Below are 12,888 nucleotides of genomic sequence, written 5' to 3'. Positions count from 1 at the left end.
TTCCAGAATTTTTAATGTATTGGTTCACGGTACCCACGAATGATCCTTTGAATTTCCATAGTATCTATTGCAGTGTCTCTTTTTTAATTCTGATATCATTTATTTGAGTGTTGCCCAAGACCCTTCTCTTTAGAGTGGCAAGTTCTCCCAGGCCCCAGGCATGTTCAGAGATGCTGTCTGGGAGCCAGGGATTGGAGTCAAATATCTCAGCAGTTTACCTAATGTTCTATTCCACTGTGGCTAAGCTGGCACGCACACCATAATACAAAGTCCTTCCTGCTATTCTCCCCACCCTTTCTACAGCAGAAGGACTTCTCCCTATGGCTACCACTACCACCAGAACACAGAGACTCTACCAGGGCACCAACAATGCTAACATAAAGCCCAAGCATTCCGCAGTCAGTTTGTGGTGAATGCTACCAGGCCTAAGATTCACCCTTTAGGGCGGTGGGCTTCCTCTGGCCCAGGGCAGATTCAAAATGCTGTCCAAGAGTGCAGGCCTGGATTCAGAAACCCAAAGCATTTGCTTTTTGCTCTAATCTTCTGTGGGCAAGCTGGTACTAAGGTGCAACAAAAAGTTGCTTTACTTTTCCCTCGGTTTTTTTTCAAACAGAATGAATCTTTCACCACAGCTTGTAATGTACTGTATCAAATCTATAAATAGAAAGTCTCAGGACCCAAAGTCCATGGCATACTACCTGGGTATTGCTGCTGGTTATTCATAGCCCCAGAGTTCTTAAGTCAACAGGTGATGAGTCCTACCAGAACTGGGTCCTTCCCATCAAGGCAGAGTGTTCTCTTTGGTCTAGAGTGTACTTAGAAATGTCATAGAAGAGCTGGGGCCTGAAATGGGGGCCTCACAACTTTGCCCAATGTGCCATCTTATTGTAGGTGAGCTGATATCCAAGATGCAAGACAAAGTCTCCTTACTCTCCACTCTCATCTCCTGAAGCAGAAGTAAAGAGTTACTTTTGTTGCTGCCAGTTTCACTACCTGGGGTTGAGGAAGTGATGCTGCAAACACTCCCTTAGCTGCACCAGCTAGTGTCTCCCTAGGTAACATGTCACCAGAGTCCACTGGCTCTAAGCCCAGACTGCCACTAACAGTTGCCTAGGAATTACAGGCTGTGTTTCCTAGACTGTCTTTCAAGTTTACCTAGAACCCAAGAGCCCCTTAGCGTGCAGTGGTGAGGCTTGTCAAAAAACTCACTTTCCAAATGCTGGAATGGTTGATTTTCCTCTGCTAAGGGCTGGACCAAATGTTCTCTCCATGGTGGGGGGGACACTGGCTGTGCCCAGTATGACTTTATTCTCTGATATAGAAGAACAGTAATTAGATCAATATAAAGTTCCCCCAGTCATTGCACTGTCTCTTCCAAAATGCACAGATTCTTTCTCCTTTCTGTGCTGCATGGTCACCTCTGGGGGATGAGGGAGGGGTGGCACCCACAATTTAGGACTCTGTCTTCTGTCATTCTTGATACCTGTTTCAGTGATATGCAGTTAAAACCAAGTACCATGGTTGCTCACCTGTTTTTTTGTTTCTTGTGATGGTACTTCTTTTCTGTGTATGGTTATTAAAATTTGGTGTTCCAGCTGGGGCAGGTAATGGGTGGGGGTAGAGGATAGGGACGAATGGTGCAGGCTTCTATTTTTCCATAGTGCTCTGTCCCTCACATTGGTGTCATTTATGTATTTATTTAGGAATATTTTTCATCTGCAGTTGAATCCATGGATTCAACCTGTAGGTGGAACCTGTAGATATGGAGGGTTGACTGTATTAACACAGTATACTTTTAAAGACTCCAAATACTTTTTCCTTGCTAAGGTATTTGGCATTTGAGTATAATCTTTTGAAACCTCTATATAAGCCCAGCCATAAGGGGAAAATAATAAATGACTTTAGTAAGTCAATGATATGTTGAACAGAAAAATTGCCCAACCAACTCTGACTCATAAAATCATGAAACATAATACAAGTATTGCTTTAAGCTACTGAGACAATTTCTTGTGTTTGCTGACACTGCTAGAACTGTTATCCAGAAAGTACAATTGTATCTTAGACTAAATCCCAAGTTCAACCATGATTTTCAAGGTGTTTCAGCACAGGAGAAATTTTGGAAAGCATCCACTCCAGCTCTTGCTCATGCCAAGGGATTTTATGGGAATTCTGGAAATGAGTTAATGGAGGGTGAAAGTGTACATGCAGTTTCGGAAGTCTGGGGTTGAGAGAATAAAGACAGAGAGAGGAGCATCATCTAATCTTGGGCTCATGATTAATTAGGCCTGAGTCTTAGTAAGTGGAAAGTCACTGGGCATGAGAAATTTTCCAGGAGCATTGGCATTTCCATTGGACACCTGAAAAACTCCTACTCATTATTCAGTTGCTGAGCCTAAATGCTCTGGAAAGGAGGGGAAGAGTACACGAATCTCAGCAGAGGCTTAGATGCAGAGAAAAAGCTGATCTGTCTGAAGAATCTCACTGTCTCAGTGAGGAAGTCACACATGTGCAGACTTCATCAACAAAGAAAGATACAAATGTGGGTGTCTCAGTGGACTCTAAAGAGTTAGATGCTGACACTTTGGAAGCAGTAGAAATGGTATTTATTTATTTATTATACTTTAAGTTCTGTGATACATGTGCAGAACATGCAGGTTTTTTACGTAGGTATACATGTGCCACTGTGATTTGATGCATCCACAACCCCATCATCTACATTAGATATTTCTCCTAATGCTATGCCTCCCCAATCTATCTCTTGTCTACCCCCCCACTCCCCCGACAGGCCCTGGTGTGTGATGTTCTCCTCCCTGTGTCCACGTGTTCTCATTGTTCAACACCCACTTGTGAGTGAGAACATTTGGTGTTTGGTTTTCTCTTCTGTCAGCTTGCTGAGAATGATGGTTTCCAGCTTCATTCATGTCCCTGCAAAGGACACGAACTCATCCATTTTATGGATACATGGTATTCCATGGTATATATGTGCCACATTTTCTTTATCCAGTCTGTTATTGATAGGCATTTGGGTTGATTTCAAGTCTTGACTATTGTAAATAGTGCCGCAATAAACATATGCATGTGTCTTTATAATAGAATGATTTATAATCCTTTGGGTGTATACTCAGTAATGGGATTGCTGGGTCAAATAGTATCTGTATTTCTAGATCCTTGAGAAATCACCACACTGTCTTATACAATGGTCGAACAAATTTATACTCCCATCAACGGTGTAAAAGCATTCCTATTTCTCCACACCCTCTTCAGCACCTGTTGTCTCCTGATTTTTTAATGATTGCCATTCTAGCTGGCATGAGATGGTATCTCAATGTGGTTTTGATTTGCATTTCTACATTTAAGAGATAATGATGGTGATGATTAAGGGCTATAAGTCCCACTATCACTAATACCATTACCACCATAGCTCCATGGAGGTTATTTAGCCCTTCAGATCTTAGATAAAACCAAAAAACTCAATGAAGAAAACAAAAATAAACTCTGACTACAACTAAAAAAAAATTAGATTGGTTGACTTTCCCCTAATACAAATCATGTTACATTTCAACCTCTAGTTTTCATACGGATTACAGATAGACTTTAGTTTAATTATTTTTTAAAAATGAAGTACATATATTTTAGAGGTTTTTTTTAATTAGAATTTCAGTAAATTTATGACTATTAGTAGATTTCAACACAAGATTTAATGAATATGCTGTTTTTAAAGTTTTATTTGACCATAGTTTAGGTGTTGACTATTTCAGAGTCAAATATGAAAGGCCTTGTTTTAGAATTAGCCAGCTCCCTAAGAATGTAGTTAATTTTCATCATTTTAAATGTTATAATAAAAACATATTTGTCTTCTGTTTCTTGAGACATGAATATAAACTATTATTTTACGTTCACTTATCTTCATGCATAATGGCTGTTCTTAATCATCTTTCCCCAAGTCCTGCTGTCACAGAGATGGAAAATGGCATAAAATATTTTTAGTCTCCACAGGTGACTTAAAATTATCAAATGACCTAGAGATAAAACAAGGTTCTATCACTAAACCCAAGGAGTCACTAACCTTTGTTTTAGCACAATGAAGTAATAGAATGTACTTTCATGCTAAGAGTGCAATAAAATTCACTTATCTGACATATTGGGAAATGTTTCATTTATATTTTTATTTTCTTTGTTTTATGAGCACACAATTGAATTCTAGAAGACAATAAATGGCCTGAAAATAATTGTTTTCAAACTATTCATAATGATTCTTTAAGAAGTCAGAATTATGTATAAGACAAAGATTAATCCCAGACTGCAAAATGCATCAGGCCAATGTCTTTCTGTTTTCATTTACTCTCTATGTATGTCCTCTCCTATTCTTGTCTACCAGTTTTCTAGATTTTTTTTTTTTTTTTGAAGTGGAGTCTTGCTCTGTCACCCAGGCTGGAGTATGATGGTGCAATCTCAGCTCTATAACCTCCGCCTCGGGGGTTCAAGCAATTCTCTTGCCTTAGCCTCCCAAGTAGCTGGTACAGGCACCTGCCACCATGGCTGGCTGGTGTGTTTGTATTTTTTAGTAGAGACGGGGTTTCACCATGTTGGTCAGGCTGGTCTCGAACTCCTGACCTCAGGTGATCTGCCCACCTTGACCTCCCAAAGACCCAGATTACAGGCCTGAGCAACTGAGTTGGGCCCCAGTTTTCTAGATTTTAACACTACTTCCGGACTTCCCACTATAGCAGTTTCTGAGTGAGGAATATGCCATGGTTTTGATCTTTTCCTTTCTCAATTTATTTAACTTGGTATGTCTTCAGGATCTTCTCAGAAACAGATTGTTGTTCCTAAGATACAAAGGGTAAGAAAATGCTGCCTTTCTCTGCTGAGATAATGTTTGCAATTCAAGTGCTACCTTAAAAGGAATGAAATTTACAGGGACCTGTGGCAAAATACTATAGAGCAAACTTTATAAATACAGACGAGTTTTTTCATTTTGTTTCCATTTTCAAAGAGAGGATAAGAAAGTAGTATGTGGAATACTAGTAAATAATAGTAAAGGAATATATAGCTGGTAATTTTACCATGACATTATCTATTGCAGATTTTTTCTTTCCCAGCGAATTTATGTACCAAATATCCTCAAACCTAGATTTGTTGCTTCTTTAAACATTTAGGGAACAGCTTTGAATTCTTATCATGTCAAACTACATACTTTTGTGAAAAGATCCCACAAGTTGTACATATATTATGAGTCAGACTAAGTAAAATGTTACAAGTTTGAAAAGTTCTACTTTAAATGTAAGTGTTAATGTCCTAAAACTGTATTTGTTAGTAGTTACTAGATGCTTGAGAAAGGCAAGCCTTTTTTTTTAAATTAATTACTCATGTCTTACTTTTTTCACAGGCTTTATTTTTTAGCCACCTATTCTTAGAAAGATAATGCTATATTTAAAGAAAAAAGAAACACTAACTGTGATAAGCCTATATATTCATAGCATAAAAACTCTATTGCCTTTGGCTTAGAAGATAAGAAAGTAAATAATTGGGGCATATATAGTAATGCTGATATAATACCCTCCTATGAAAAGCAAAAAACAAATTTTAAAAACCCACAAGAAACCCCATCAAACTCAGTAACAAAAAAGTAACAGAAAAACAGAAAAAAATATTGACTCTTTAGATAAAATGTTGCTAATTTTAACATTTAAACTTCACCTCAAACTTAACATGTCTAAAAAGAAATTTGATTTACTTCTTACACACCCACCCACATCTGTTTCTTTTTGCCTTGCCCATCTTGGAAAATGGCATTAGTTTTTCATTGTTATTTAAGCCTAAATCCTATAAACCATTTTTGAAAATGTTCAGTCATACTGTGTATTCGGTTTCCCAGCAAGTCCTGCTAATTTCATCTTCAAAATATTTCTCATTACCACCATTGATTCTGCCCTCTTCCACACCACTGTCAGCTTTCCTAAACTAGGCAATGTCTTCTTAATCACACAGCTTCAAATCCTTTTCATCTACAGACACTTTTCCACTCAGCAATCGGACCGATGATTCATAATTGTACATCAGATCACACCATTCCTCCACTCAGATCTCCTGAGCCTGCTTATCTACTCACAGCTAAAGGCAAATTTTACTACACCAAGGAGGCACTGCCGGACCAAACACATGCCTGCTCTTCCAACCTTGTCTCCCATATGCTTCTAGATTATTCACTTTATTTGCCACACCTGTTTCTGACTTATTTTTGATAAGCCAAGATAGTTCTGACTTCAGACTTTGTACTTTATTTCTTCTTTGCCTGGAGTGTTCGTATCCCCATGAAGCTCATGTTCTTACTATATTCAGAGTTCTATTCAACTATCCTCTATGGAGAGAGAATTTGATCAACCCATGAAAAATTTTCTAGCCCTTGGTCTGCTTTTTTTCTATAAACAATTTATCGTCCTATTATATTTTTCTATATTTATTTGCCTATTATTTGGGTCCTTGGCAAGGACATAAACTGTGTGAGAGATTTTAGCTAGTGGGACCTTGTTTCCTACACTAACAAATAAATTGCACTAGACATTCCCTATCTAGTGCATCAGAAAATTTCCAGGCCTACAGAATTTCATTTCAGTATTTCATAGAAAATTAATTTGGATGAGAGTAAATATTTTATTATATTTTAATCTACATGTTTTATCTTTAATCTCAGGTGTAAAGAAAACATTAATACTTATTTCAAAAAACTTATTTGTATATTATTACTTCAATAGAAATAATGGTAAGAGTGATTTATTTTTATAGCTGAGAGGATAGATAGCGTGACTCTAGAGATGACAATGCTGGGTATAATATTTATAAATTAGGCTCATTATCTGATAAATATAAAATCTTAGGATATAAGTTTGAAAAATTCTGCAGTATATATTCAGGAACATTAATATCAGCAGACAAAGAAAACTCAACTTCTTACACAGGTACTTGGAGAAGATACATTTCAGTGCTTGTTAATAGCCAAAGTATGAGATTTAGCTCCAAACAGTGTAAAGTTTCAAAAGACAACCAACATCTCAGATAGATTTTCTCATTAGAGGATCATTTCACCCAACAGGGAATGTTCAACAGTGTTTGGAGACATCTTAAATGGTTGCAACTTGGGGAAGTGTGCCACTTGACATTTAACGGGTAAAGGCCAGGTGTATTAGTCGATTTTCACAGTCCTATAAAGAAATACCCAAGCTTGGGTAATTTATAAAGGAAAGAGTTTTAATTGACTCAGAGTTTCACATGACTGGGGTGGCCTCAGGAAACTTACAATTATGGTGGAAGGCTAAGGAGAAGCAAACACATCCTTCACAAAGCACCAGGAAAGAGTGGACAGCAGGGAAAACAACAACTCATAAAACCATCCAATCTTGTAAGGATTTCACTATCATGAGGATGTTGTATTTGACCGGAGCGTAGAAAGTTATCACAAGACAAAAGTATGCCAGGTTGCAGGGTCATTTATTATGCCGGCGACCACAGAGGACTCACGTCTCTCCAACCTGTGGTGGCAACAGGAGGGTGCCATGATTTTTTATACCCGAAAAACCACCTTGGGAGTGGGGGTGAGGGGCGGGGATGGGGATGAAAAGGCTTCAGACATTCCGAGGGCTAGTGGATTCTGTAAATTACCTCCTGGGCAGAGATGAGGGTGGGGGTCTCCGGACATTCCAAGGGCTAGGGGACTTTTGTCATTCCGTTTGTTACTTAAGTGGTTTACAGAAGTCAAGATAAACATTTGTTTACACATTATCTGGTTAAGTTGGAAATCACAGACCTTAGTTACTTATTACAAGTCACAGGAGCCAGGATGGGACTAGCTTGGGCTGCTTAGTCTGGCAATTGCCGGTAAGCAAAGGCTAGCAATTCTGGCAGTTACTGATAAGAAAAGGTAAGCAACTTTACATAGTTTTGAAGAACAAACAGCAGTTCTATTTACAGAGGCCAAGGACAGTAGTTATTGTAAGGAGAATGGGGCAGCCATTTCAACCTATCTAAAAACAGTTTTGCATTTTATAAAATAGTTTTGCTCTGATTCTGGCTCTAGGCCAGCACAATATCACAAGGACAGGATGGGGGAAACCATCTATCTCCATGATCAAAACGCCTTCTATCAGGTCTTTCCCTCAACACGTGGGGATTGCAGTTCAAGATAAGATTTGGATGGAGACACAAAGCCAAAACATATTATTCTACCTATGGCCTCTCTGAAATCTTATGCCTTTTTCACATCTCAAAACCAAGCATGCCTTCCCAACAGACCACCAAAGTCTTAACTCATTCCAGCCTTAACCCAAAAGTCCAAATCCAAAGTCACCTGAGACAAGGTATGTCCCTTCCACCTATGGGCCTGTAAAATAAAAGACAAGTTATTTACTTTGAAGAATAAATGAGGGTACAGGCATTGAGTAAATGTTCCCATTCCAAATGGAAGAAATTGGCCAAAACAAAGAGACTACAAGCACCATGCAAGTCAAAAATCTAGTGGGGCAGTAAGTAAACATTAAATCTTCAAAATAATTTCCTTTGACTCCATGTCTCACATCCAGGGCATGCTGGTGCAAAGGGTACACTTCCAAGGCCTTGAGTAGCTCTGCTTCTGTGGCTTCGAAGGGTTCGGCCTCTGCGGCTGCTCTCATGGTCTGATGTTGAGCGCCTATGGGCTCTTTAGGTGCACAGTGCAAGCTGTTGGTGGATCCACCATTCTTGGATCTGGAGGATGGTATTCCTCTTCTTACAGCTCCACTAGGTAGTGCTCCAGTGGGGACCCTGTGTCGGTGTTCCAACTCCATATTTCCCTTCTGTACTTCCCTAGCAGAGGTTCTCCATGAAAGCTGTGCCCCTGCAACAGACTTTTGCTTGGATATCCCAAGAATCACTTGAATAATTGAGGGTCCCAAACCTCAATTATTGACTTTTGTGCATCCGCAGGACCAAAACCAGGTGGAAGCTGCCTAGGATTGGGGGTTGCAACTTCTGAAGCAAAGGTCTGAGCTGTACCTTGACCCCTTTTAGCCATGGCTGGAGCTGAAGTGGCTGGGAGGGAGGGCAACAAATCCCGAGGCTGCACACAGCAGTGGGGCCTTGGGCCCTATGCACAAAACAACTTTTTCCTGCTAGGCTTCTGGGCTTGTGATGGGAGGGACTTTCATGAAGGTCTCTGACATGCCCTGGAAACATTTCCCTTTGTCTTGATGATTAACATCTGGCTTCTTGTTACTTATGCAAATTTCTGCTTCTAGTTTGAATTTCTCCCCAGAAAATGGGGTTTTCTTTTCTACTACATAGTCAGGCTGCAAATAATCCAAATAATTATGCTCTATCACCTCTTGAACACTTGGCTGCTTAGAAACTTCTGCCGGATATCCTAAATCATCTCTCTCCAGTTTAAAGTTCCACAGATCTCTGGAGCATGGGCAAAATGCTGCCGGTCTCTTTGCTAATGCATAGCAAGAGTAGTCTTTACTCCAGTTCCCAATAAGCTCCTCATCTCCATTTGAAATCACCTCAGCCTGGACTTCATTGTCCATATCACGATCAGTATTTTTGTCATAACCATTCGACAAGTCTCGAGAATGCTCCAAGCTTCCCCAAATCCTTCTGCCTTGGGCCCGCGGCTGGCTACGGCCATTCGTTTCCACTTTCCTGCCTCTGGCAGGCCAGGTAGAGCCTTTGTTTCCATTATTCCCCCTCTGGAAGGCTAAGTAGGTGTTTTCCTTCCACTTTCCTACCTCTGGACGGCTAGGTAGAGGCTTTGTCTCTGATTTTCCCACCTCTGGCTCTTGGAGGTGGGGGCTCTGTGACTCGGAGTTGTAAAACCGTAGCCAATCCGGTAAAGGATTCAATGGTCAATTGAAGGAATAATTAAAACTTTTTGTACACAAATGACATGATTGTCTTTTTAGAAAATCTAAAAGAATCAATAAAAATTTTTGGAGTTAATAAGCAGTTATAGAAAGGTTGTAGGATGCAAAGTTAATATATAAAATGGATTTTTTAAATACCAACAATAAGTGTAATTTGAAATTAAAATTATAATCCATTTATATTCACACTCTTCAAAATAAAATAGTTATAAATCTGACAAGATTTTTATGAGGAAAATTACAAAACACTGATGAAAGAAATTAGAGAACTGAATAAATGAAGAGCTATTCCTTGTTCATGAATGAAAATGAAATATTGTCTAGATGTCAGTATTTCCCAATTTGATCTCTAGATTCAATGCAATCTCAATCAAAATCACAGCAAGTTATTTACTGGATATCGATATATTTATTCTAAAGTTTATATAGAGAGGCAATATATTCAACACAATATTGAAAGAGAATAAATTTAGAGGACTGACATTACTCAACTTCAATACCTAATGTAAAACGATAGTAATCAAGATAGTAACCATTAGCAATGTGGTATTGGTAAAATAAATAAATAAATAAAACAATGGAAATGAACAAGGAGCCAAAAAATGGACGTAAATAAATATAGTCAACTGATATTTGACAAAAAAGCAAAGGTAATATCATGGTGGAAATATTATCTTTCAAACAAATGGTTCTGTTTAAATGTTAAATGGTTTTGACACGTGGACATCCAATGTAAATAAAATAACTTGACACAGACCCTATATCCTCTGCAGAAATTACCTCAAAATGGCCCCCAGAGCTAAATGCAAAGTACACAACTATGAAACTCCTAGAAAATAACATTGGAGAAACTCTAGATGACCTTGGGCTTGGCTATTACTTTTTACACACAGCATTGTTTAGATAGCATAACAATCCATGAAAACAAGAAATGACAAACTACACTTCATTAAAATGTCTGCTTTCTGAAAAACACAAGAGAATAAAAAGACAATCCTCAGATTGGGAGAAAATATTTTCAAAAGATATATCTGACAAAGGACTGTTATCCAAAATGCACAAAAAACCCTAAAACAAAAGGAAAATAAACTAATATAATATGCATCAAAATTTTAACAGAAATATAATCAAGGAATATATACCAATAGTAAACAGACATAGTTGAAGATATTCCATGTTATTTGCCATCATAGAAATGTAAGTTAAAATGACAAAAAGATGCCATTATACTGCTATTAGAATGCTCAAAATCCAAAACATAGACAATATGAAATGCAGGAGATAATGTGGAGTAATAGGGACTCTCATTCATATCTGCTGGGAATGCAAAATGGTACAGCCACTTCAAAATATACTTTGGCCATTTCTTATAAAACTAAACATACTCTTAATATATAATTCATCAATCATCATCTTTGATATTTACCCAAAGGAGCTGAAAACGTGTCCACACGAAACCTGTACATGGATATTTGTAGTCATTTTCATCATCATAGCCAAAACATGAAAGCAACCAAGATGTTCTTCAGTAGGTAAATGGATAAATAATCTCGAGTACATCAGTCAATGGAATATTACTCAAGGCTAAAAAATGAGCTATCATGCTGTGAAAAAATAACGAAGAAACTTAAATACAGATTACTAAGTGACAAAAGTCAATCCGAAAAGATTATATGCTGTGTGATTTCCACTATGACATTCTGAAAATGGAAAACTGTGAAGACAGGAAAAAGATCAGTGAATGTCAAGGAGCAAGAGTGAGAGTGTGGAATGTATAGTTAGAACACAAAAAATTCTTAGGGCAATGAAAATACTCTATGACTCTATAACGGCGGATATATATCTATACATTTTTCCAAACTCATCTAATGTAGAACACCCAGAGGGAACCCTAATATGGACTATAGTCTCCAGGTGATTATGATGTACCTGTAAGCTCATCAGTTGTAGCAAAGATACCACTTTGATGCAGGATGTATGTTGAATGTGGGAGAAGTTATGTATATGTTGGGAGAGGAAATATATAGGAAATCTCCATGCTTTCCTGTTTATTTTACTTTGAATCTAAACTTGCTCTTTAAAAAATTTTCCAAAAAAATAAATAGAATAAATCTTCTCTGATTAAACAATGTGTGGACCAAACAAAATATGTCTGTGATTCACAGTCATGTGTGAATTAGCAAGCTTTTCTTTGATTACTGGCTTTGCAATAAAATAAATATGTCGGGCAACTGTACCTCAGTTTCATCATGGGGTCAAGGGAATCATCTGCTCTATATACGCCTTGAGCTTTTCTGTTTTATTTATTTTTCTTTTATTAAACAAATAATAATTCTGACTGGAGAGAGTGGAGACAAGACAGTAATCTTGTGGAGTTCATTCACCAGAGGACAGCTGAGCTTTTAGTCAATGTAAGCACATTGTGATCCACGGATACCTACAGCAATGTCAGCATTGCTAAAAAGTGCCTTTATTCATAAGAAACACATTGTTTGTCTGATCATCTGATTTTCAAGGAGTTTCAGTTAATGATAAAAATAACCATTTTATACCATGTTTTTTCTGTTTTTTCAGGTTCAAATCCATGTGATTGGTCCAGAGAGAGCATAAGATAATGCCAGGCGCCGTGGCTCAAGCCTGTAATCCCAGCACTTTGGGAGGCTGAGGGGGGTGGATAATGAGGTCAAGAGATCGAGACCATCCTGGCCAACATAGTGAAACCTGGTCTCTACTAAAATATAAAAACTAACTGGCTATGGTGGCGTGCATCTGTAGTCCCAGCTACTTGGGAGGTTGAGGCAGGAGAATTGTTTGAACCCAGGAGGCAGAGGTTGCAGTGAGCCGAGATCACGCCATTGCACTCCAGCCTGGTGCCTAGCGACAGAGCAAGACTCTGTCTCAAAAAAAAAAAAAAAAAAAAAATACAAAAAAAAAAAAAAAAAAAAAAAAAAAAAAGGTTATGCTAAGCCAATATGTCTCTTCACCAGGATTCTGA

This window comes from Cebus imitator, unplaced genomic scaffold (genome assembly GCF_001604975.1).
Source record: "Cebus imitator isolate Cc_AM_T3 unplaced genomic scaffold, Cebus_imitator-1.0 Scaffold483, whole genome shotgun sequence".
NCBI lineage: Eukaryota > Metazoa > Chordata > Mammalia > Primates > Cebidae > Cebus > Cebus imitator.
This window is presented reverse-complemented; position numbering follows the sequence as displayed.